This window comes from Mus caroli, chromosome 3 (genome assembly GCF_900094665.2).
Source record: "Mus caroli chromosome 3, CAROLI_EIJ_v1.1, whole genome shotgun sequence".
NCBI classification, from domain to species: Eukaryota; Metazoa; Chordata; class Mammalia; order Rodentia; family Muridae; genus Mus; species Mus caroli.
Window position 1 is genome coordinate 128,933,675 of NC_034572.1, and position 27,776 is coordinate 128,961,450.

The following is a 27,776-nucleotide window of genomic DNA, read 5'->3' on the forward strand; positions in this document are numbered from 1 at the left end:
GACTCACTGTAAACACCACCACCAACACCAACAACTCTTTCTGTTCTGTTAGATTTCTTCGGGGAAAAAGGCTCTCTAAATTTCCAAACCCATTAAAATACCATAATCCACAGAGAACCACAATGTGCACCATGAAAAGTAGACTGTCAGATACCAGCTAGAAGGTGCACTTGGAAATCGCAGAGGGGGTATGGTGGCATGGTGGTTTAAAATTCTAGTAACCATAACAGGTGTCACTTAGGTGTCATTTAATGTACTGTTTTTTTAGCCATGGGGCAAAGATACTGGGAAAAGAGACTTTTCACAATATTTTTTGTTTTGTATCTTGCACGCACAATAAATTGCTAAAGATTAAATTATAAAATATGTTAAAGCTTCTTTTCCATAGAGAATTTTTTGAAGAAAACATAATGTAAGGGCTATGGCCACATAAAGTGTATACCATGTAAAATATTCAGAGGGCGTAAATTCTGCAAGTCGATTTTCAGGAGTTTGTGATGTGCTCTGATCTAACTGTTTGCATTCTTGTTCTACAACTGTAAGTTAAATATGGAATTGCTATAACAATGGGGAGATTTGTACAGTGACATGGAAGTTTATCTAATACACATTAGACATGTATGAATCTAAATTTAAATCATTGAGCCTAAAATGCCCTGAGAAGTGTTAAATAACATATGAAGTATGAATTTGTCAAAACTCCTAATTATTCCTGACTGCTCTTCAGAAGCGTCCCCCTTTCTGTGTGTGATCCTGTCTGACAGTATGTCACACTAATGATAAAGGTTGGCAATGAACTTTTTTTCAGAAATGCTGATTTCTAAAAGCTTTCTTTTTTTAAATAAGTCAATGTTTCTGTGCATGCTACCACACTGAGATTTGCAGAACCTGGTTTCCCACTTCTTTCATTTTCAATATTATTTCACCAGGAGCATCATGACAATGACCTAGAACAATACATGCACACACGGCAAATGCAAATCTGAGAGCTGACGCAGAAACCCATTCATAATGGAGTGTCAGCCTAATGGGCTGGCAGACCCATGGGAAACACTCAGCTAGCTAAATCATGCGAAGCTTATTAGTGAGTGGGAGATACAGAACATATGTTCACTCACCAGACAGTCTAATATCTCACTCATGATAAATTATAGGAAGATGCAAGATAAACTTTTTGTTGTCCCAAGAAAGACACAGGCTCATATATTTGAGTGCTTAGTCACCAGGGAGTGACACTATTTGAAAGGATTAAAAGGATTACGAAGTGTGGCCTTGTTAGAGGAAGTCTGTCACTGAGGAGGAGCACTGAGGTTTCAAAAGCCCATCCCAAGTCCAGAGTCTGTCTTTCTCTGCCTACAGACCATGATGCAGAACTCTCAGCTCCTGCTCCCGTGCCTGCCTGTGTCCTCTGCTCTCTGCCATCATGATAATGGACTAAACATCTACAACTGTATGCCAGGCCCAGTTAAAGGCTTTCTTTTAGAAGAGTTGCTTTGGTCATGATGTCTCTTCACAGCAATAGAACTGTAGCAAAGACAGATAAATTTCCCACCAGTAGCCACTGGCAGTCTACCATATTTGAGTCTGAAGTGGTTGCATTCCACTACCCTATAAATTGTAGTTTTCCCTGGGGGGAGTTTAGAAGTTATTCTCTGAAGTATTCTGGGCTCACAGGACTGGATGGCTGGTCCTACCATCTTCTAGAAGTGATCCAAAGATCCTGGAAGGCTCAGGATTAACCCAGGGACAATTTACCTAATCCCTGGTGCCAGTTACACTGAGGAGGAGAAACCAATGAGTGCTCTGGCCTCAGGACAAGTGCTCTCCTTTGTATGGGGAAAGCTAAGCTTGACAGACTGCTTCCACATAACCAAGGAACCAGAGGTAATGCTCACCTATGCTGCCCGCTTGCTATGCTGAGCCCAGAAAGTAGAGTCCACCTGAAGAACCAAGCTTCAGAGAGAATGAGTCATTTGCTCAGGCTAACAGACTAGAGCTGGCCTCTCTGACTGCACAGCTTATGGCCCTTGTACTAGCGTAATGGGCGATGTGATTTTCCTCTTGACAGAAGTATTATTCATTTAAAAACATCTTTGCTTCAAGCCTCTCAAAAGTTCTGGCTGGAGCTAGTCTACTCATGATATTAGCTGCTAGCTAGGATCTCTTCTTCAAGGTTTTATTAATTTTTATTTTATGTGCTTGAGTGTTTTGCCTGCAAGCATGACTGTGCACCACAAATGTGAGGCTACTGGCAGAGGCAAGGAGGGGAGCGCCAGATCCCCTGGAGCCAGGTGACAGGAGGTTGTCAGTCACCATGTGGGAGTTAGGAACCAGCCTGGGTCCTCGGCAAGTGCAGTAAGCATTCTTACTAGTTAAGCCATCTATCGCTTCAGCCATATTAAGTGGGCTACTAAAGGGTTACACACCTGTGCTGGGGGGCTGGGTGGGCTGGGGTGCTGCCTGCCAGGGTAACTGCTAACATTCAAGCTGTTCCTGTTGTTCTTTGTTTGCTTTCAGATAAGACCCTCTAGAGAAGATTGCGAAGAGCTGCTTTAAACCAGCTGCCTTTTGCCAACTCCCTCTTCTACGTGATGTGGAGTGATTTTTTGCTTACTATAATCTTGTTAGAATGGTGAATTCTCCACAGTTGAGGTGTTCTGCCAATTTTGTGCATGCCAACACATGAAGTAGCATGCTGTCACGGTGACTGGAGCGGGAAGAGGCTCCCTCTATATTCCCTGAGCGCTCTTTAGCCTTCATGCACACACCGTCCAGTCAAATCGCTTTGCCTCCACTGGGGAGATGCACATTAGGAGTCTCAGCATGTTTCTCTCGTTTCTGCAACATGCCTTCTCCCGAGTGTGCTTTCTGTTTCTACATCTAGTGCCTGGTGAGCCCCTAGAACTCTTCTACAGAGTGCAACCCAGGGAACAGAATAGGACCTTGCAGTGCATGAATTTCAGATGAGCTACTTACAAGGCAATCCAAATGTTTTCGGCCCTTCATCAACCCATCAGAAAGAGGTTTGCCTACCCTGTCAGTTTCCAAAGAAACAAAACTACACAGGAGTGGCATAGTCTGAACTCAGGACTTATAGCTGTGGTAGGCTCAAAACAATGGCCACTGCCCTTTTCTATCCCTCACAACACAGGAACAATAAAATTGACATCTCTGCCCCTTGAATATTGTCAGGCCCTTGGCAGGCACTGACCAATGGGAGGATGCAGAAATGAGTCATGAACATGGCTTTCAAGAAGCTGTTCAATGACTGGATTTTCTTTCCTGGAAGGGAAAGGCCTGGCCAGCCCAGTGGAGGATGAGAACCCATGTGTGGAGTGGAAACGCAGTAGAGCTCAGCCAAGACTTCCCAGGCTGAGCCCGCGGTGGCAGAACAGCCGAGGACCTTCACAGAGCAGCCAGACAAAACACCACACACAGTCACAGGTCACAAGAAATGAGGCATATCTGTGTTTCTATGTGCTTCTTCATGATTTATCTCGCCACAGCAAAGGCTAGCCAATCAGAACGGTTAGTAAATGGAAAGACAGCAGCCTACACAATACAGCTTGGTCAGTGTCATGGGAACAGAGGGCATGTGGAGCATGGGTTAATTACCCTGGCAATTCAGTATCACAACTTTAATTACACTCTTAGTCACGGCGCTGGACTTTGCACTGGCTTTTCTCCATTGGCTACTGAATTCCCAATTGAACAAAAAATAAATAATTTTTTTTTAAAAAAAGGAAAGAGCAAAAAGAAACAAAACAAAACAAAACAAAAAACCCAAGCTATCCAAGATAAGAGCCCAAACCCCGTGACATCAGTACATGATTAGAACTGTTAAGACTCTCAAGGTATACTTGGTAATGAGCCCCTGTTAGCTTTAAGTAACGCTGTCATTATAAAACAAGTTAATGATACATTAAACCCCATCAACCCTAATGTCTACAGTTTACTACTCGACAACAAGTCCGACTCCTGACTGTCTCATTCTTGCAAATGTAGCCTTCTCCAACCAATGCAGTTAACAGTCTTGTTGTTGCTCACTTCTTTCCTCACGCTGTTTCTTGTGTGTGCACTTCCTTTCTATGTCCACAGCCACACCCTAGGGCAGACCTTATTACCTTACTCTGACAGAAACAGCTTTTCTACCGCTCACCCCCATGGCAGGGTATCTTCCTGATTAAATGTCTTTCAGATCACTGCCAGGTGCTTTACACAGTGAAGTCCAAAGAGCAACTACTCAGCATATGATTATATTATATTATACTATATTATATATTATATTATATTATATTATATTATATTATATATAAGCACCACAACTATCACCATGATCCAACACAAACACTTAACTCTAGGGAAATAAATCATTTAAAGATGCATTGCTTGGCCAACAAGATGGCTCTGCAGGTAAAAATACTTGCTGCTAAGCCCAAGGACCTAAGTCCTTACTTGGAACTTACAGGCTCAAAGGAAAGAACCAGCTTCCAAAATTGTCCTTTGACCTCTACACATGTGAATGCTCACTGCATACACGCATGCACGCATGTGCACACACACACATGTAACAGCGCCACCATGTCATTTCTTTCCAGTGTGTACATCTCTTCACACTCGAGATTCTATCCTGTTTAGATATTATGTACTCTACAACATGGTACTTCAAAATCAACTTCTTCCATAAAACCTGTATTTTCTCTTCCACTGTTATCGCCTCAGGCCATACAAGGTCTATAACATTTCCTGGTGGTTTTGCACTATGGGTCACTGTTTCTATGCAACTTAATCATACATTATATATTTACAGTCTCCTTAAATGGTGTGCCTTACAGCCAGCAATGGGAGTTTTGATTTTGTATTTCAAAACCGGTCGACTAAATGATTTATACTGAAACCAGACAGAAAGGGTCGCTCACCTATACGCGATTCTCTTCACATTGAATACCAAGAACAAGCACATTTGTAGGAAGACGAACACATCATTGCTTGCCAGAGACCAGGGGAGTGAGTGAAGATTGGGAAGGGAGCCATCATTTACCACATTCAAGGCACTCTTCTGGGAAGATGAGAAGGTTTCAAAACAAAGCTGTAGAGAAATGCTAGCTAGCCAACATATTGAATATATAAATGCCCTGGAATAATGTCTTTCAAAATCATTAATAGCACGTTACAGCCGGGCAGTGGTGGAGCATGTCTTTAATCCCAGCACTCCAGAGGCAGAGGCAGGTGGATCTGAGTTCAAGGTCAGCCTGGTCTACAGAGTGAGTTCCAGGACAGCCAGGGCTACACAGAGAAACCCTGTCTTGAAAAAAAAAATCTTTAAAAATCCACACAAATCAAATTTCAGTCATTATAAATCAACCGCTATTTGATCTTGCCATATTCATATGTAATTATGAAACACAATAGCCTGAGACACTAAACAAGAGATACAGGCTGCACAGTTTTAAGTAAACTCCTAGCTCACCTTCTGACTGAGGGCACTTTCTAATCCAGGCCACAGGAAGCAGAGTTCAAATAAAGAGCAGTGATCTCATTGGCCAGAGAAATGTTATATGTGCAAAGCCTCAAAAATCTACAATCAGGCCACCTTTGCTCTGGTGAAATACTAACAAAGATCGCAAAAAGCTCAGTGGAAAGCCACTACTGTTCTATAAATGCTCTGATAAGATGACAGAGGCCATACAGAGCTGAGAGACACTGAGGGTGCAATCGTGTGGGCTGAAGAGACATCAGTAAACGTTCTGAACATGTGTGGTGAGAGCAGTCTAGGGAAAACCCATGTTATGAGAGTCAAGAACACATCTTACAACAAGGGCGACTTTAAATGCATCTTAGTAAGGCCTACTAGGACAAACCTCAACTCTGAATAAAAGAGAACCATGCAAACTCTTCACATCGTGGTATCTATAATGAACAACAAAAATATTGAAGCCACAAAGAAGCAGGTAGCTTTGTTCCAGAATGGTTTGACAATAAAGGTAAACTGACACTTTCTAATAAAGCAGAGCTGAGAGAATTCATAACACGTAGAAATGACTGAAGATATCCCAAAAGCAGAGCTTTGTGGTGAAGGGAAATGAGATAGACTTGGACCTTTAAGAAACAAGGAAAACACTACTGGTGATAAAGGTGTGGGCACATGGGGCTTTCGCTTTGCAGTATGTTCAAACATACTGTACAACAAACACATTGAACAACACAATATATTCTGGAGTATTCTGAACCCATGGAGGGAAAAAAGTCTACCAGCACTAGCAGAGAGGCGAGAACAAATCAAAGCTTCCACATTGGGTACATAGCGCTTCACTCGCTATAGACGCAGGATGCAGAAAGTCCTACTACAGAAAGCCACCGTTTTACAGAACTACCAGAAGGGAGATAAAATGGAACTCTTCAAGTGCTACACTTATTTCATTTAAAAGATGACAATGAAAGACAAAATATGGATAAAGAAGAGGTATCACAATATTAAATGCAAATAAAATAAACTCAGCTATAAAAAGCATTCATGGTAAACAGTACAGAAAAAGCAAGATGTAAGAAAATGCTTTTCCTATGAATTATATTTAACATGAAAGACACAAAGTGTTCAAAAGCAGAAGCCTGGGATACTGTGCTAATAACACAAATACTAAACACAGCAAAGCAGTCTATATCATAACCACCAATAAAGAAGATCAGGGGGTGGAATATCACTAAGGGCAAGGAAGGATATATATAAGAACAAAGGGACCAGGTCATCAATGGGCAGTAATAATTTTGTTGTTTTATGACAGGGTCTCTATAGATAGCTCTGGCTGGGCTCAAACTCCCAGCAACCCTCCTGCCTCTAGATCCTGAGTGTTGGAACCTTATATTTATGCACTACTGAGCCTTTATAAGAATAATGACCTCCACCTGCATGCACTTATTAATAGGTCTCCAAAATACATGAAGTACAAAGTGGTAGACCTAAACATTTGTGGAAGAGACAGAAATCCACAAGTAGAGTGGAAGTTTTCAACTTTCCTCTTTCGGTGCTGACTACAAACACGACCAACTATCTTCATATGTCTGTACTATTATAACAGTACTTGAGTCTGAGTAGTTTATAAAAAAAACCGTAAGTTTATTTCTTATCGCTCTGGAGGCAAGAAGTGCAAGGTCAAAGCACGCAAATGAGGAATGTCTCCTGCAGAGGAAACAATCACTCTATTGTCACACAGTAAAGGTGGAAGAGTCAGAGGGGATGACCCTCCTTCATCAACTCCCTTTAAAATCCTATTAATGGCAGGGGCAGGGTATGTGCTATGACCTCATAACCCCTTAAAGGCCCCCTACTCTGAGTACCACATTGGCCATCTGTGTTTAGTAGGGCTGCAAGCAGAACACTCACAAAACCCCAGGCCATGAATCAAGTCTCAGGAAATCTCAGGGAATGCATGCAGAATGGGTACTGTTACCTCAGTAGGAGTCCCCAAGCTGTTCATGTGTTGAAGGCATGGCCAACAGGGTGCTTCTCCTGAGAGAAGTGTTCTACTAAGACATGTCCTTGAAGGATGTTGTGGGACCTCAACCAGTTCTCTTTTCTATTTGCTTCCTGATTGACGAGCAGGTAGTTTATGTTTTGCCAGGTGCTCTGGCCATGACATACTATCACGGTGGACATTTGCAGTAAAAGACTGGTAGACTGGAACCTTCAAAACTCATCAACTAAACCTTTTTTTCTTTATTCATTAATTAACTCAGGTATTGGTTTATAGTGACAGAAAGCCGGTGAATACTTACATAATCTAAACATGATATTCAGAAAAAAAAAACACACACAAAAAAAACCCCAAAACCCAAGAAAAACAAGTGACAGAAAGATAGCATCAAAATACTCAGATATATGTAGTTAAGCCATCATGGTGGTAGGAAGGGGAAAGCCTCTGAATAAAAATAAATACACATAGCCAGATTCTCCTGTGTGAAAAAAACATCTATTGTCTTACTGTGTCATGTTCACTGTCACCAGGGAGACAGGAATGCTTAGCACAGTGATTAGAGTGCGTGCCAACATGGTCCACAAGAAACAAACCTTTGCCTGTGGTTATCTTTTAATCCTAGCTGACTAACATCAATGAGTTGAAAAAGATGTTTGGGACATGTTTTAGCCATAGTGTAATTAAGTGTCATTTATACCAAATGGCAGATTCCATTCTAAGTAAAATTTATTTTTAGTAGTATCAGAAAGGGCTCAGTCCTGCTGGGAGAAGTTTCTAGAGCTATGGAAAATCTCTAAGGATCATAGTAAATCAGATAAAAATTTTTATCTTATAATTGAAGTAAGCCCTGCCTGGGTTTTCCTCATAAATATCAAATCAAGGCCTCTGCTCATTTGTCTACTGGACTGTGTTCTGGAAATCCACTTCCCATGCCTGAATATACAGAATGCTTCCTTAAAAACACGCAGAACGGGATTTAATTTTGATGCCTGGTCTCCTGTGGAGTTCCCAGTTAGAATGATCACACCTCCAGACCGAGGGAGACAATGGCTTCATGGATTACTAGCAGAAATCAAGAAATCAAGCCACTTGTGTTGGTTCTGAATGAGTTGACATACCTTGGATTTTTATAAAATAAATCCTCAAAAATATGTCTTTCCTGATTGATTTTGGGGTAGGTGGGGGGTGTCTCATTTTATGGTGTTGGAGGTTGAATCCACAACCTTGAACATAGTTGGCGAGTGTTCTACCAATGACCTACATCTCCAAGCCCTGTGTCCTGAAAGAAAGGATTGATTGTGTGAACCAGCAAGTTTGGCTCTGCAGATACAGGCATGGCCAGGCTGGGGTGAGACATGGTATCCTTGAGGGAACAACCCAAGTGAAGGTTTTCCAGGCGTGCACACAAAGGTACAATGATTTGCCAGCAACAAAGGCAGGTTTCACACAGGGCTCATTCAGCCCTTGAGTCTAATTGAGAGCCCTGTCAGTACTGAGTACTGCTGACTCTACACAGATGCCAATGTACAGTACATGGCCAAGGACGACGAGGCTGCCTTTACCCCATCACAGCTGAGGTCAGAGTGAAGATGTCTTTCTCCTGTGTGTTGTCCTTCTCAGCGGGCTCCATTACCCTGCTTAAATAAGCATACTGTTTCTTTAACTATCAATGATGTTTAGTGAGGGAACTGTGAGACGAGTTGATGATGAAGCCCTTGGCTACTCAGGACTATCAGCTCACTGTTCTGTGGGGATTTTTAGGTTAGGTTGGGTTGGTAACTATTGCTGTTGTTTTTGACATAATTTTATCATGCAGCCCAGGCTAGCCTTGATGTCACAAACCTGCTTCTGCCTCCTCCAGAGTGCTGGGGTTTCTGGCATGTGTTGCCATGACTTGATTTACCGTCAGGTGAGGATGAATGTGAGTGACAGGATCAATGTTTATAAAACCCAAGAGCGTGGGTGGTGTCCTTTAGATAAGGGTTTCAGGCAGAGGACCTCCGAGGGCAGGAGGAATGTTGAGGGGCCAACAATATGTTACCTTTTAACTTCCACCAAGAGTAAGTATGCTCGCCCTAAGAGAAATCACTGATGATATTCCTCCATTATTTGTACACGTTCTTAGTTATTCAGTTCTTCAGGCTTTCGAGAGATGTAAAACTAAAAACATTCCATTAACCTAAACTCCATTTGGGTGTGTACTTCTGTTTCGGTCAGTATTGTTGTTCTAAGTGCCTGGCCCATGACAAGGACTTAAAGGCTCCTCCAATGAATTGCTTCTGTAAGGCTAAAACTCTACACGTGTTAGCTGCATTCAATCATTTCATGAAGTGTAAACAGGATTGCCGCGTACCCCGTAAGTATATGCGGTGTCACTTCTGCTACACAAAGGTTGGAAGGAGGAAGGAAAGAAACTTCAGAATGATTGCTAGGAAAAGCGAAGACTGCCTCCCTCTCTCCTCCTACCTCTAGCCCTAACCCTGATGTCTCTGTGATCTACCTTCTGGTCATATTCCCAGCGATGAGCTTACAGTTTTGTCAGAGTCATGTTGAGAGCTGCATTCCTTCGGTGACAGATGAGGCTTACTCCATCACTACTGTCTCTCTTTTTTTTTTCTTCCAAACTGGAGTTGACTTAGACTCAATTACTGAAGTTTATATTCAATGTCTATCTCAAATTTGTCATAGTTTTCCTTGCATAAGTTAAGTGTAAGAGACTAGTTAATAACTGTTTGATAAAGTCCCCAAAACGTCTACTGTTGGGACCAAAAAGTAACCCACTATCTACACAACCAACAGTTCTTCATATAGTCATTGAACATCAAAAACATTCATGCCCTTCCTGTTGACTAACCCATCAAGATGGCAAGAAAATCTGGTCTTCTAATCTATGCAATCTCTCTCTCTCTCTCTCTCTCTCTCTCTCTCTCTCTCTCTCTCTCTCTCTCTCTCTGTTTGTCTCTGTCTCTGTCTCTCTCTCTCCTGGAAACAAAACAGGACCCAGGATCCAAGGAAGTTAATTTGTGTACTGGGAGTCACACAGCTTAGTGGGGAACGCAACTTCTTAATCATTTTGCTTAGTTACTTGTTCCTTCAGCAAACAGAAAGAGTGCTATGCAAATAAAAACTAAATAAAACAACCCCTGCTTATTGTACTCAGCATGTTTTGTTTAAAAATACATAAGAAGTCAAGAGAACACAGAAAGGCCAGCGAAGTCTCTTACAGGGAGGCCAGCCTAACAGAGAACTGAAGGTGCTGAGCCCAGCCTAAGGTTGAGCAACCAGTAGGGTGAGCACAAAAGAAAATCCTCTCTTGCAAATGTATTGAGGAGTTTCAGGGAGTGGGGGTGGGGCACTGGAAGCCCGGATGGATGACTTGAGGATTATGAGATGAGTGAGGAATTAGGGAGCTGAGGCCTAGCGGGAGAGCTGTAAAGACAAGAGTGATTTACCTCAGAGAAGGAAAGAAAGTAGCTATGAAGCCAGGGCCAAGGCTCCAGAAGCAGGAAACTGTCTTGGGAGACAGGGAGAAGCAAAAGCTAGAAATCCATCAGAAGGCGTGGGCCTCTTGGTCTGAGGCCGCAGATCAAGAGACTCTAGGAGCAACTGAAGGAGAGGGCGGGTATTAGGAAGGAAGGGCTGTTAGGCTCTGAGAGGGAGAAGCCTGTAGAATGGTGCAAAGGGACAGCAATGGTGCCCCTCATCTGTAGAAGTAACAGGCGTGAGAGGGGAGGAGTGTGAGGAATGTAAAACTGGCATACTGGTGGGGAGCATCTCTGTGCAGATGCGGAGGCAGCTGAGCAACCGAACCCTGGTTTCTGTGATTTGTTCCAATGGCCGCCCCACTTCTGTTTAGCAGATGTGTAGTAAGTGCAGAGACACTGCCTAAACCATCATCCGTCTATTGCAACAAGGGATTAAACTACCTCAACAGCAACTTGGACTAACTCCTATTTGGCTATCACAGCAGACTTTCTAAGAGAAGGAGGGTGTTTCCCCCACCCATCAGGAACAAGAAAGAGAGAAAGAAAAGCAAAGAACCATAATTGCAGGGTAAATGACCAAGCACACAGCTCTCTTAAATAATCAGGAAATATTTTAATGGTTCTGTGTGCTTGTTGAAATTGAATTAAATGTCTTCAGTGGGGAATTGGGTAAATACACGGAGAGAAACTATATTGCACCAAATGAGTACTATAGTTAGCAGGAGAACAATGGGAGATATTTAGTTATTGCCAGATACCATGCTTTTGATTTTAATTCCCCAAGTGCAGCGATGTTTATTTAGGATGTTTCTTAGAATAGGGGAAGTGACTGTTTTTTTTTAAGTGTAGTATGTAGAATAGCCCTGTGCATAAAAAGCCATGGTCTTGGGCATAGCATGCAAGTAGGCTGTGGGTAAGCTGTATCTCCAGCTGCACTGTTCACAGTTCCTAAACAGGATGGCCGAGACAAAATGCCTACAAACACTGACTCACAGGCAACAACTCTTCCTTCACGACCTTTTCAGCCATGATGTTCATAACTTACCCATTTTTCAGGAATTCTGATTTGCCTTCTAGATTATTTGATTTCCACATTCAAGATCTAACATTACAGAGGACACTCCCTAATGTTTATTTTTCCATTGTCACTGTTTTGGCCAAATCTTTCAAGGCCCTGAGGTTTAATGACACCTGCACAGACTAGTTACAATGCTAAAAGCATTAGAAATGAGTTATTTAAATAAATATTCAACTGGCTGGATTTTAGGTTCACTTTAATCCATCGCCTCTAGAAAATCCTTCAGAGGTTTCCTACCTGGTCTGGAAGAAGTAGTCTGAATACATTTTTTTTTTTAATTTCACTTCCTATATTTTATATTTATTTTCAGTTTTAGTTTTATAAAACCACTGGTATTATATATTCTCGAAAGTACTTTTATAAATGGCCAAAGGGCAAACAGGTTTGTCTTGATGTTTATTCTCAACCTCATCTATGTGGGTCTTTCTTTCTGCTGCAAACCCCACCACCACCACCCCCGTGAGTGACCATTCACATTTCTTTTTTTTTTTTTTTTTTTTTTTTTTTTTTGGTTTTTCGAGACAGGGTTTCTCTGTATAGCCCTGGCTGTCCTGGAACTCACTCTGTAGACCAGGCTGGCCTCGAACTCAGAAATCCGCCTGCCTCTGCCTCCCAAGTGCTGGGATTAAAGGCGTGCGCCACCACCGCCCGGCGACCATTCACATTTCATCTGGCCATCCACACTGTCTTTCTTTACATTTCTAAGCCATAGGAGTACATCATAAGGCTGGTAAGGTGGCTCACCAGGTAAAGGCGCTTGCCACCAAGCCATACAACCTTGAGTTCGAGCCCCAAGACCCACATGGTGAAAGCAGAGAACTAACTCCTGTGAGTTGTCTCCTCATTCCCCAAACTCCATTAATAAATGTAATTATTTAAAACGTTCACCATAGGTAGAGCTTTGTACTGGATGCTACTGTCTTCTATACCATGCCCACGCCTTAACAAAACTGATATGAAAGCCTTTAAGTAAGCCTTTAATAGGCAAACACTAATAAAAGGTTATTCCCTACAAAGAAATCCATGTTTAAGAACTGACAGCTAGGGGAACATCTTGAAGAGTCATTAAAACATGAGGTAGTACTCAGGTATTAAAAACAATGAATTTATAAAATTTTAGGCAAATGGATGGATCTGGAGGATATCATCCTGAGTGAGGTAACCCAATCACAAAAGAACTCACACGATATGCACTCATTGATAAGTAGATATTAGCCCAGAAACTTAGAATACCCAAGATACAACTTGCAAAACACATGAAACTCAAGAAGAACGAAGACCAAAGTGTGGATACTTCTCCCCTTCTTAGAATTGGGAACAAAATACCATGGAAGGAGTTACAGAGACAAAGATTGGAACTAAGACAAAAGGATGGACTATCCGGAGACTACCCCACCCAGGGATCCATCCCATAATCAGCCACGAAACGCAGACACTATTGCATACACCAGCAAGATTTTGCTGAAGAAACCCTGATATAGCTGTCTCCTGTGAGGCTTTGCCAGTGCCTGGCAAATACAGAAGTGGATGCTCACAGTCATCTATAGAATGGAACACAGGGCCCCCAATATAGTAGCTAGAGAAAGTACCCAAGAGCTGAAGGGGTCTGAAACCCTATAGGTGGAGCAACAATATGAACTAACTAGTACCTCTCATGTCTCTAGCTGCATATGTAGCAGAAGATGGCCTAGTTGGCTATCACTGGGAAGAGAGGCCCCTTGGTCTTGCAAACTTTATATGTCCCAGTACAGGGGAACACCAGGGCCAAGAAGTGGGATTGGGTGGGTAAGGGAGCAGGGTTGGGGGAGGGTATAGGGATAGCATTTGAAATGTAAATGAAGAAAATACCTAATAAAAAATGGAAATGAAAAAAAAAAAAACAAGAGGTAGAAATTTGTATTAACATATCTGGAAGAGTCGCTATCTCAGTCCTAAAATTACTGCCTTTGAGGACATATTTTTGAAAACAATTCAGTCATTTATTTTTCTATTAGAATGAGCTGTGGGCTTGACATAGAGAGCCAGTTGGTCCGTAGAGACCGTTACTATTCTTCTCCCCACACTGAGAGACTTGAGAACTACAGGGGATACGGTAGCGGGTGGGTGTGCTCTCACATGGATCTACGGCATAGCAGGTTCAGTTTTAACCACAGGATACATAACAAATGTAATAACTTGGAAGCTTTTTGCTATTTGAATAAATAAGATTCATTCAAACACTCCATTCTCTTAAATGTTAACTTCTTCTCTAGAGGACACTTAACCCGATACAGAGTGTTTCTTACTTCAGGCTTATAAATAAATAGTAAGCCCACTACAGAGACTCTATTGAGCCTTGCTTATCAACAGGTTTACACTGAAGGGAAAAAAAAAAAAACAATGAGTGTTAAATCTAATATGTATGGCTATGCATATATCTCTGACGAGCACAGCGTCTAGAACAAGTTACAGCTTTGTTTATTCTAGATATATCCAGAAGCTGCAGGATGAGTTGATCATGCAGTGGAGCCCAGCTAAACATACTGCTTTGAGGTAGCAGCATTAGAGGGAAGACACAGGCAGTGTGCTTGGGTTGTAGACACTTTTAACTGACAACTGCTGCCAATCATTTTCACAGGCCCTCTCAGCAAAGACAGCTTCCCATGCAAGCACTTAAATTCTCTTGAGTGTGTTGGCAACAACAAAAGATTAAATATGTATGCATATGTATACATGGTGATATACACATATAGTGATACTATTGATACTATATATATCACTTTACTTAGACAGACACTGAGTATATACACTAATTAATTAACTATACACACACACAGTAATTTTTCTCAATGTGGACATATGCTTTTGAGTATTGTGAAGTGAGGCAAGGACCAGAATAAGAATTGAGAGCAACCAAGGAGCCTGTCCTAAGCCTTCCTGAATACAATGACATCAGGATGGAGACCAGCATCTTGCTCCTTTCTAGTCTGGCTGGTATATATTTCACTGAATAAGTTGAGTCTGGCAAAAACACGTGGTCAGATGCATAGTTTCAAGCTCAATTTCCTGAAAGTGCTACAACTGAGAGACTTGGGGCTGACTTGAGGGAGGCGGGTCGGCAAGGTCACCACAAGGTGAAAGTGAGGCACAGAATCCTGGCCTCCCAGGGTTTTCCCTCTGGTTCCCAGGAGCAGGCACAGACACGAGTGGCAGTGGCTGAGGACTCAAGGAGGCCGTGCTTTATTTAGATGTTTGCTTGATGGATTTGAATATGTGTTACCAATCTTTTGTTAGCATTGGTTCCCTTTTTGGAGAGGCTAGCACTGAAATTACAGTTTCAGTGGAATTTAGAGAAGTAATAACTGCAAAAAAATTAAATACACACACACACACACTGCATTTTACCAGTGTAAGTGCAATTTAATCATTTCCATTACCTTATGGCCTTGCTTGCCAATGTCTCTAAAACTTTAAAATTAAAATAAAATTAAAAAGATGGTTTTCCATCTCATAAAATCCCCTTTTCAAATGGAAGACTTCCTCTTTTTGTGTTTTAGAGAGAGCAGTAGGTTACTGTTAATAATTTATACATTCTAATAAACCATGAATGCACCACAGAAAATACTGTACTCGGGGAGCAAACACTGTTTTGGAGGGCTTCTCCCTTACCAGAAGAACAGTAGGCTTTTCATTGCCTGTTGGATAAGGCTGCCTGTCAAAACAAGCTAGCGAAAACAATTGAATGTGATTTAGCTGTTTATCAGGTGTCATCTCAGTACCAACAAACTCCATGCAAGGGCTGGAGGGGTCTCGTCAACACAGATGAACTGTTACCTGCTTTTAGCTAGAACTAGAGAACTTACTCTTTCAAACAGCCTTTTATTCTTTTAAAAACAATTTTAGGTTCTTCTAAAGACGGTGCCTTGTAGAATATTTATATCTTCCTTGAATGATCAGGCTTGTCTGTACAGTTCAATAAGGACTGTAGATACTTTAAATCTGTGAGAAGTAGGGATCTGACTAAAGCTGGTTAGGAAGTTTGGGGCCTAGGAGTTTACTTTGTAAACCATCAGAAGGTAATTTGTACTAGATAATTAAAACTTATATCATTATTCCAGTTTTTAAAACAAACAGCAAATTAAAGCGTCTCAAACGTGCATTACTGATAATCACGTCTGTGTTAGTGACTATGTAAAGTGTAATGGCTTCACAATATTAGATTTAAGTATTTTTGATATATTAATATTCCAACAGATGTCTTCTCTATATTCTCTCCTCTTGATTTCACAATCTTTACCAAGTCCTTTCTTATATCAGGCTTTGAAGTAGGCTTATCTTCTCTAAATTATTTGTTGATCTCCTAATCTCATCTGAAAGGATTAACTAGTGTGCAGGTACATCCTCTCAGACAATGCAGCAGCTAGAAGGGGAAGGCAATTCCATCTGGCAGAAAAGAATGCCTTTCCTCCCCTCCCTCCTTCCTTCCCTCCCTCCCTCCCTCCTTCCTTCCCTCCTGTCTTCTTTATCTCTCCATCTCTCCCCCTCTCCGCTTTCTTCCCAACAAGACAATGTATACTCATTAAAGCAACAGCACAACGATAAGAGCTATTAACTCTACCAAACTATGTGGTTTTCAAGCCTCTCCCCAGACCTTCCAAGACTGCCCTTCTTCCAAGCATTCCCCCTGAGGCTGAGTGCCTGCATTTGGCTAACAGCCTCAAATCTCTGCACTCTAACAGAAGGCATCTGCTGGGATACATCTGTTCTTACTCTTGGACCTGCTCACCTGCAACACCAGGTTGCTCACCTGCTCACCTGTAACACCAGGTTGTCAGTACTGAAACTGACAACCAGTTTCAGTACTGACAAGAGGCGAGAGGCGCACAAGCCCAAGTCACAAATACCAGAGGCAGACTAAAGCGCCCAGGTAGTCCATCAGCTCTAGTCAGACAGAAAGGCAGGCACAAAGTACGTTAGAGTCTTCTAGCACTAAAATCCTATTTGACCTTCTCCTGGGCCTTTTCTTCTAACACAGCCACACGACCTTATATAATTCATGTTGTAAGCAGAAAGTTGGCATGCCATCCAAACAAAACAACTTCCTTCCAGAGGACAGGTCCATGAGAACTTTCCCACAGATACCCATTCACATACATTCAATCTCCTGGACAGGGCTCCTCCTCAGTCTGCCACACAAGAAGAGCACACAGGACACAGGGCTTACTCTTTTGATTCAACTAGTGCGTTCCAGGTACACTTTCTAACACAGTAGCTCTGGGCCCAGAACTCGGCATCCAGCAGTACACTCTGCTAGATGAAGGGGGAGAAAAGGCATTTTGAATACATTCTCTAAACATCCTGACAGCAAGGCTACAGGTATATCGACGTATAATGGAACAGTCACGAGGCCCCCGGTTTGATCCTCAGTGTGGCTAAGCAATGAATCCACATAGCAACTCAGGAATAGTTATTTTAGCTTATTATTTTAAAACGCCAGCGACTTTATTTTCTTCGTCCAAGCTCAAATTAATTAAAGGTTATAAATGGTCACTTCTCCCTAGAAGCCAGAACTTTCCCCTCTTCGGAGCAGGGGAATACCTCATAAATAAATTAGGCGAAACCATGGCTTGCTGATTGAATGAATGATAATCCACAGTCCGTGTGGTTGCCAAGTCTTTATCTAGACCTCTCTACCGCAATGAGCAATCCCTGAACGTCAACGAAGAGGCTTACTTCATCAGTTATCTGGAAGTCTGCAAGTCGTGAAGACAGCCCACAGAAATACTAGCTTCTCCACTCAGCCTCGATTCATCGGAAGGACCATAAAAAGGAACATCACCATTGAATCTGATGCGGCTCCCTTCCAACCCACTGCAGCTCAGTCAACCTGGCTGAGCTAGTTTTAAGGGGCAGAAGTAAAAATGGAAGCAGAAAGATCAAAGCAGTGCTTACAAAAGGGAAGGACTGTTTTCTGTATGTATACTCCAATATTTACTAACTGGCTTTCAAACCCAGGGACATTTACAACCTACTCAGCTCAGGTAATTGCCATCTGTGGCATGCAAGAGGCAACTGAATTTCTGAACAGAGATAAGAGATAACATTAGATAATCAGGGTGCCACCACCAACCTTTAACAGGATTAAACAACTTTCTTTAAAAGTCTTTTGGTTTTGAAGTGGTTAGCGTTTCCCGGCAAGTGTAGTATTTTAGTGCCAGCATTAAGTGTACAGAGAAGCCTCTTTTGTGTTCAAGTTTACTCAGTGTCTTAAGCCAAGAAGACATTTTCTCTAAGCTAGCAAGAGACTCCCAGAAGTATCAACAGGGACCAGAGTTGCCGAGTTCACATTCCCATCAATATGTGTGTTCTTTTAGTCATCCAGTGGGGTGATAAATGTTAAATGCAACAGGAAGCACAGCTTTTTTAATTCCAGGCCTCTCAAGTTCATATGCAAAGCAAAGGACTTCGCTGTAAATAATTTACATATTTTTTTGTGCATCAAACAGCAAGAGGTTCCATCTCTAGAAAGCACAATATTAAAATCAGGGGGAAAAAACCACTTCAGCAAGGACCTTACTTTAATCAAGTTTCCCTTTTTAAGGTCTGAGGAACGTTAATGCATTTTTTTTTTGCCCCCCAAGAACAATCAGCTGAAGATTCCTCTAGAAAGCCACCCAACTCTATCACCATCTCCATCTTTAGTACTAACCACCAGTCTGAGCCCCAGTATTAGATGCCATAGCCATCAAATGTTAATAAAAATCACAAGTTGTTCTCAGCTATAAGCCCTAAAACAACAAAAATTTTAGTTAAATATGGTTACTTAGAAAGCTTCAGTGTTGGCCTTTACTTTTAAAAGTCCATAAAAAAATGGATTAAATCTAGATGATGAAATCTTTTTATCATTTGCCCCACTTAAGTTTTAGACTCGACCCATAAACAGAGCCAAGATCGGTGTCTGTCTCAGAAGACCGAAGGAAGCCTACATGTAGCAGAGGCGTCATTTGTATCATTTGTTTTCTGTTTTGGAGGTCAGGCACAAAATATGGTGCCATTATCCTAGAGTTTCCCCGTAATCAAAAGTCCGAAAGGTGCTATTAGTAGGTAATTTCTCTCTCAAATGCCAGGCCTGGAGAATCGGTGTGAGGCCCTCCTTATTATTTTGAAAATCAAGGTTGAGATTTGGCAGCTGAATGCATGATGTGTGTGTGTATGGGGAGGGGGTGTCTATCACAGATTGGTAAGTGGGCCCCAGGCTCTCCCGAGGGACTGATTCTTAGGAGCTGGGAAGGGCTTTGCCAGCCAGGAGGACTGACAGGCACTTCTGCTTTCATTTCACTGACCGCCCTTTGGTGAAATCTGGCTGTGCACTGCACCAAGCACCTTTCTATCTGTCCTAGGCCGGTGGCGGACCTCAGCCTGGCCGCCACCACCCCACCCCAACCCCGCCGCAGGGGCTTGGGTACATCTTTCTAAAACTTTGCAAGAGTTCCCCTCCGCTTCCCGTTCCCGCCCGCGGAGACGCCGAGGGCCCCGCCAGCCAGCCCGCAAGGCCTCGGGGCCGCCCAGTGCGGATGTGCCCTGTCCCCGCAGCCGGGGCCGCTCGATCCGCGACTCCTGCCCGGGGCTCTCCCCTGGTCCCTCCCCCCACCCCCAACCCCGGGAGCTCCGAGCCAGTGGGACCCGCTGCACCGGCGCTGCGGAGAGCTGGCGGCTCCGTTCCTCTACCTGCCCCGGGGCTTACCCTGGAGATGCGGCGCGGCCTCTCCTCGCCTGCGGGCTCCCGCTGCGGGGCGTCGCGGACCGGCGGGAGCCNGAGCCGGGTCGGGGCGCGGGCGGGCGGGTGGCTCAGCGGCGCGCCATGGCTGCGGCGCGGGCGGAGAAGCGCGGGGCGGGCCGGGCGCGGCGGGGCCCTGAGCTCCGGCCTGCGCTGCTGGAGCCGGCCCGCGAGCAGGCCGAGGGCGGCGGCGGCGGCGGCGGCGGCGGCAGGCCGGGGGCGCGCAGGGCACGGGAAGCCGTCAGCGCGCAGCCGGGCTGCTCGGGTGGCGAAACCTCCTCTTCCTGCCCGGCTCGCCTCGGTACTTCTCTCTCGTCCTCTCTCGCTCACTCTCTCACTTCCTGGCTGGAAATTCCCACTGACGTCGAGAGAGAGCAGACAGACGGACGGACCCACGCGCGCGCGCACAGCGGGGGCGGGAGGTGGGGTCGCCGCCGGGGGTGGGGGAAACCCGCACGCCCCGACCCGGCGCCCCGAACCCCAAGCCCCGCGGCGGCCGCGACGCCCCCGGGAGGCGCCCGCAGCCCAAGGGCAGGCCCGGACAGCTGGAGGCCACTGGAGACCGGCCTGGTCCCCACGCGCTGGGCACAAAAGTCAATCTCATCTGCATGTTTCCTCCTCTGGGGGGTCTCAGCTACACTCAGATCGCTCCATAGAGCGAACAGGAATTTCGAGATCGTAGCTGAGGTTCTCTCCAGAGAACCATGAATTTATATTGGGTCTGGATGAAGTCTTCAATCTGCTCGATTATTCCAGCCACAGCGCATTGTCCGGCCTGTGTGATCATGGCTGTGGATGGAATTAGAGCGACAGTGAGACCCGCAGTGTTGGTTCACAGCTCATAAATCCTTATCCGGCTCAAGGGAGGTTATTTTTCTGGAGAGGCCTCCCACTGATGACCGTTTGCGAGCATTTGAGTGTCTTTATTCTTTGGGCAAAGTGCCTCCATGGGCCAGGAATGACAGTCTGGGGCTAGGTAGCTCCCAAGTGAGTTTTGACTTAAACCTATTTTAGAATTCCGGGGTCTCACTACTGAGTTCAAGTGGCAATACAACTTTGAAAGGCCAGGGATCAATCAGGTAGTGAGCATGCAGTTTTATTTTGGTACTTAACCCTCCGCTCAGCGTTCCACTCATGAAGTTATAAAAAACCTTCTCAGTGGGATGTTGTTGAGGGGAACACAGATTTCCCCCCCCCACACACACTGTATATTAGAGAGTCTTTAAGTGACCTTAAAGAGCCCTGTAATCAACCTTAAAGCTATATCATTAAATTGCAGAGACCGTTTTGCCATCTAGAGTTCAGAGGCTTCCTATAGATGGAAGACAACGATGGTTATTATTTATGGGACATTAGAAATTGTAACCTACGGGCCTGGGAAATGACTCAATCGAGTGGTCATTGGGATCTTTAGCATTCCTACAGGTGCGGGTATCTGTAACCTCAGCGGACAGTTGGACCTGGAACTCATTGGATAACTAACAAAGCTAACCACTGAGTGACAGAAAGTGACAAACACAGACCTCTGTGAGAGAGAGTGGGGAGGGGGAACAGAGGAAGGGGGAGAGGGGGAGAACTGTGTCCTTGTTACTATTTAGCACATTGCTATATAGTATATAAAATGATTCTTTTCCCTGAAGATAGAAATACAAAGCCTGAAAGCTCTGGTGAAACAGCAAAGTATAAAGTGTTTGTCTTTCCTCTGAGGACTAGGTGGGATGGGGAAAACTCTACAGTCTGCAAGGTGGGGCAGTCCCATTGTCAAAGGCACATAAATAAGATTGTTACAAAGGTAGAGGCAGTGGGATATACTACTAGAACACAAGTTGAAGACTGTTCATCAGCCAGAAGTATCTAGTTAAACTTGAAGCTCCAAATGATCCCATGGGATATACCTAAAACAGAAGCTGGTGTGGGAAGCAGGTAGACTAGGCTCCGATGTCCGTGGCAACAGAAACCAATGTCAGGGATTTGTTCCTTCACAGTCCTTGCTGCAAGAGGTCTGACATTCAGATGTGGTTGCCAAGGCCACACTCCACAGAAATCCTTTGCCTGGCCCCTGTCTCTGGTGGCTGCGGCAATGCCTGCCCTCTTAGGCTTGGCTGCAGCATTTCAGTCGGTGCTTCATTATTGTGTCAACCCCTTCCCTGTGCTTCCTCTCATCTGGATCCAAAGAGACCTGCCTTTCTTTTATTTAAAAGATTTATTTTAAATTTTCTCTCTCACTCTGTGTGTGTGTGTGTGTCTGAGTGTTACACATGCCTGTGCTACACAGGCACCTGTGTCTAAGCGTTGTAGGTGTCTGTGTGGCACAGGTGTCTGTGTGGCACAGGTGTCTGTGTGGCACAGGTGTCTGTGTGGTGAAGGTGTCTGTGTGGCACAGGTGTCTGTGTGGTGAAGGTGTCTGTGTGGCACAGGTCTCTGTGTGGCAAAGGTGTCTGTGTGGTGAAGGTGTCTGTGTGGCACAGGTGTCTGTGTGGTGAAGGTGTCTGTGTGGCACAGGTGTCTGTGTGGCGCAGGTGTCTGTGTGGCACAGGTGTCTGTGTGGCGAAGGTGTCTGTGTGATCCAGACAAATCATCAGCTCACCTGGAGCTAGAATTGCAGGTGGGTATGAGACACCCAGCATGGGTGCTGGTAATCCAGTGAGTCCTCAAGCAAAAGTCATAGGTCTTCTTACCTTCTGAGCCATCCCAGTCCATACTCTTGTCTCTTGTTAAGAAACTAGCCATTCTGACCACCTCTTAGCTCAGGGAGGTCTGCAAAGGCTCATTTCTGAATACAATCACGTCCATAGGCATCGTTGGTTAGAACATGAGGGCTGCAATCCACTGCCATGGAACAACCAAACCAGTTACATCCTGCTGGTACCCCTGCTTTAATATTCAAACGTTTTCTGTTTTCAACCCCTGCTTTCAGGGGGGGGGGCGTATTTCTAAGAATTTCATCCACTCTAAGGTGTCAAATAGTATTTGACATAATCAGGCAACAAAGAAAAAATGCTTATATGTGGAAATTCCATCACCAATACTGTGAAGGCAGATTGTACTTGTTGCTAAGTCTGTGAAATCAGACGTACTTCCCTTATCATGAAGCTCTGCATTGGTAACAGTGTGGAGAGTGAGATCAGAGGTTGAAATCCATATAGTACATAAATGGGAAGAAGTTATACAGTTTGAAGAAGAGTCACAAACTAGACCGTACTCTGAGCACTGAAAGCGCTAAAACGCATGCTGAAAAGGAGACAGGAGTGTTCTATTTTATTCCTAGAAAGAATACAACTTGGTTTTGACCATTCTGCTGCCTCCTTTTGCTTAGAATGAACCACTGCTCTTAGCCATAAAAGCCAAGGCTATTCAGAAGGACTTCACTTGACTTGAAATCAGTCTTGAATCTGGAGACCCCAGCTTGCCTTGAATTATGTCTGTAATTTGTCAAGTAATACCCGAATCTCAGTTTTTTCACCTATACAGTAATCATACATTATAGCCCAAGAACTATATAGAATGCTTTACATTATATACAGTTCAATATATAAAGTGAATTATATACATATGTATTACACACACACACACACACACACACACACTCACTCACCATAAGTACCCTAACCCATAGTTTAATATACTACAGGGAGTTAGAGAATGGAACATATGTTTACAAGTATAAACATTTGTTATGGTAACTTAAAATTAAAATAAATTAATTTCCTTATAGTCTCAGGGGCTATAAATTCTTGCACTGTTGACCACTACAACATGGAATCATTGTGCGTATATTTTTCTATATTGTCACAGTATTTTATTTCTTCTCCTTAACAATGATAGCCATATTTTGTGTTGCAATTAGCACTAAACAGAGCTTATTGAGTAAGCTCTCAATTAGTCCCCCAAAGAGAAAGAAGCTAAAATTTTACTGTGAACATAATGCTTGGAAGAGTGATCCCTTGTCTAATAGTCAGACAAAGGTGATTTGTATTAGATATTATCACTAAAAGTGACCCCAACAAAAGAGAACAAGAATATCTTTGTGATCCAGAAAAATTCAAAACAGTCTTCCCTTGCTGATGAAGAAAGAGACACTGAAATGGAGCCACCAAGTACATTCTAAAGAAAATTATCACGTCCTGGACACTTTAAATGAATTACACACTACTGTCACTGTCCTCTACGAGGTCACAAAAGGCAGAGGAACATGTGGTGTCACACAAAGCAAAGGAAAGCCAATACTTGCATGAACGTATAATTACAAGCTTAGGAAGAGAGGGCACAGCACCGGAAGGCTAGCCTGGGAGTTAAGCCCTGAGGCTGTAAAATCCAGAGCCACCTTCACATTTGATCCCGGTGCTTGATTGTACCCTTCAGAAAGGAACCCACTCCCTTTCTGCACTAGGTGTCTGTGTGACCCTTCTCCTGCTATCACACTATCCCAGGCTTCCTTTCATTCCTCAGTGAGGTGAGATGCAGATAACATCGGCCTCACAGGGTCAAATAGACCAAGTACGTAAGTGCTCACTAAGGCTCCCACTCTGAAAACCCTCCTTTATATTGGCTGTTACCCTTTGTACTGTGGTTTCTCCGAGGAAAAAACTTGGTAACAAGGCTAACATTCAGTGGATGTTGGAATTATTGATAAATCAAAAGTCAAAATAAACAAGAGGAATAAAAGATGGGTGAGTGCCAGTGACGCTTAAAACCATGGAATTTGGGTCTAAAGCATAGTTTGTATGAATTTCATAGCACCTAAAGTGTGTTCCATTAATAATAAAGAAATGTTAAAAAGGTCATACTCTTTTCCTTTAAAAAGAGTTTGGCAATAGCAGAAGGGTAGAACACATACCTCATATGCAAGAAGTCCTGGGTTCAATTCCAGACACTCAAAATGCCCACTCTCTTATCATAAAAAATACCTTTAGGCAGTCAGTATGCAGTGACGCAGGAAGCCTCGTTCTGTGGCTAACTCATTCTGTCTGGGACAGGGAAGGGCAGTGTTAGACTGGAATCATGGCTGGAAGTGCCACTGTCAGTGAAGATGTGGCTACACAGTATGCACTCAGTAAGTCCTCACCACAGAGGCTGATAACAAATTCTGTGCAGCCAGTTCCTATGAAAAACTGTTAGGTGAGTAGTATCAGCCAGGACCACATGGCGCTCTTTCTCCTCATCTTCTATCTATTCTCACAGCAAACCGCAGATGACAAAGGGACCGGGTTGTTTTAGTGCACGGAGGTCTCAATTTCCTATGACTGGAACCTAGGTTATGCTGACACAGCTCATTCACTTGTCCAGACCAGACAACCATCCAAAGCATCCTGGGTAACCCAGAGGAAATACTAACATCAGTGATCTAAAAGGTCCATTAACCCCAAGCCCCTTTCCTACCAGTACCTACCTGATGCTTGTCTTTGATGTGCTGATGCTTTCCAGGCAAGCCCAGACTGACTGAACCATCTCTGCAGCCCTTCAATGTCTGTTTTATTCATCTGCAAATCTAGATTGAGTGACTTCCCCTGCCCCCACCCAAATTAGATTTTAGTCAGTTCTCTAGTTTTTCTTTGCTGGTGTTTGTCTTTCAGCGGGAAGTTTGATCCATGGTTTCATGCACAGAAGCAAATTCTCTACCTAGAATCTTGGTCCCCAAGTCTCAGGTATCACTGTTGCCAGTTTGGGCCTGCCATGGAGGTGCGTACCTTTAATCCCAGCACTCCAGAAGCTGAGGCGGGTGAGGACAAACCTGGTCTACACAGCAAGTTTCAGGCCAGCCAGGGCTTCACAGTGAGACTCTGTCTCCAAGCAAGCAAGCAAACAAACAAACAACATCAAACCAAACCGTAACCAGTCAGTTTGGAGGCTGGGGCTGTAGCTCCTTGGTGGAACACGGTAGTCATGCATTTCAGGTCCCCTGCACCCCTCTCCAAGGTAGTCTGGATTTACTTAATTGCTGCTCTCCTGATGTTTATTTATAGCTTCCTTATGATGAATCCAGGCCTGTTCCACATTTATATATCTCTATTTAGATTTTATTGGGCTTTAAATGGCTCCCTGGGTCTCGAGCTTATGTCTTTCAACAGTTCCAAAAGCTGCCAGCCCACCTGTCCCAGGTGTCCTGTGCTCCCTGCCCCCCCCCCACGATTATTGCCATTTTGTTTGTTTGTTTAATATTTATCATTCCTTTTAGAAATTTTTTTGTTTTGTTTTTTTTGTTTGTTTGTTTGTTTTTCAAGACAGGGTTTCTCTGTGTAGCTGTGGCTGTCCTGGAACTCACATTGTAGACCAGGCTGGCCTCGAACTCAGAAATCCACCTGCCTCTGCCTCCCGAGTGCTGGGGGCCAGGCGTGGTGGCGCATGCCTTTAATCTTTTTAGAATTTAAACAAGTGTAGGCTAGGTCTTCATGATGGCTTTTACATCCCTGAGTACCTCCTACATTGTAGTCCGTGTCTCTGCATTCCGGATTTATTTATTTTTTCCCCTTGGTTTATCTACTTGCATTTCATCTGCTGCTTAACTGGTAACTGAGTTATCAAAAAGGTAGTTCGCAAAGGTAGTTTTCGTTTGAAACCTGAAATTGAACCTGGGAAGATCTTTGAAGCCTGAGTTGGGAGGGAAGACTCTGTAGGATGTTTTCTTGGTCTACTCTCCACCTGGACTAACCTCAGGTCTTCTCTTAGACAGGTCTCCTTTCCAGTGCCCATGGACGGAAGACCCAGGCGAGACTTTCATTTCTACCTAGTGACGAGGACTAGACAGGCCATGTATCAGCATCTCCCTGTACTTTCCACTTTGGGACATAGGTGGGCTCCTCTTGATGTACTAGCTAAGTCAGCTTTTAAAATTATGTTTTCTCATGGCTCTGTTTCGTTCCAGATATTAGTCCATTTCAGTTATTTTATTTTATTCCACTGCGGAAGCTTATTGTCAGGAATATGGAATCTCTGCATACTTCTTAAATGGTTTTTTAAAGCTCCAGCACCCATCACATATTTAACTGTTAACCTCTTAATCTTTAATTATATCTTCTTGAGTGAATTCATTATTACTATTTTTTTTTTTTTTTACAAAGCTTTTATCTACTTCTTCCAATGGTTTCATTTCAGTGAGACACCTGTTTGAAGAGTTTGTCTTGGTTCTCCTCTCTGGCTTGCTGCTGCTACAGGGCAAGGTGTTATTTTCCATTTCCTGCCTTGTATACACTGACCTGTAATTACACACCGAGTACTTAGGGACGAGTAGGCAGTAACAAACGGGTCCGGGGAAAGTTTCTGCTCCTGTGGGCTGGCGTGGAACCAACTGGCAGCCAGTCAATACCTAGCTGAAGCTTTCGAAGTGTCTCTTCTCTTAGCTCTTCTTGGGTGCAAGTAGGGACTCGTGCTTGGCCTTAGGGGTAGGAATAGGCAATTCATGAGCACAGCTCCCTCCATATTACCTGCCTTGGGTGCATTAGGCCAATCTTCACAAGCATGCAGTAGCTTGGACAGCTCTTTCTATAGTGAACGCACACACAGCTTCCTCCGGGCAACTTCCTGGGAAGCATCGCACGGAGGCGTTTGTAGTAGATCTCTCATGGGTAAGATGCTCCAGTCCGGCTGAAACAAAGACGCTGAAGCCTGCGCACTAAGCGCCCTCCTCTGTGCGTGCGTCCTGCTTAACTACTTTGCTGGGCTTTCCTATATGGGGAAGTTGAGAGAGTTTTTCCAGGGAATGTTGCTAGATTTGGGTACAGTTTCCTAAGTTTTCACATCATTCTTTCAATCACATGGATTCTTGGTTGCAGAGAAGGTCTTCCTCATCTGAAATAGATGCATTAAGAGCAAACCTAGGTTAGCGGATCGCTCAGAGGAAACTTTAGAAGTGCTAAGGGAAAAGCGAGGGATGGTGAAGATTATAAACCTCTGTTGCTCCTCCACTAGCATTTATATGTCTCATATACTATAGGCATTCACAGATATAAATGCCAACTTTACTAATTTAAGTAACATTGCCAGTACAT

At 43.7% G+C, this 27,776-nt stretch overlaps 1 protein-coding gene across 2 annotated transcripts in view; it reads right to left on the reverse strand.

The window, feature by feature from the left end:
- Positions 1-20,179, reverse strand: part of Nfkb1 (nuclear factor kappa B subunit 1) — a 109,186-nt gene extending 89,007 nt beyond the window's left edge. For both annotated transcript variants that reach the window (XM_021158247.2, XM_029474970.1), the window contains exon 1: positions 19,759-20,179. The gene's annotated coding sequence lies outside the window, so the exon portion shown is untranslated. The remainder of the gene's footprint in view (positions 1-19,758) is intronic.
- Between the last annotated feature and the right edge of the window lie 7,597 nt (positions 20,180-27,776).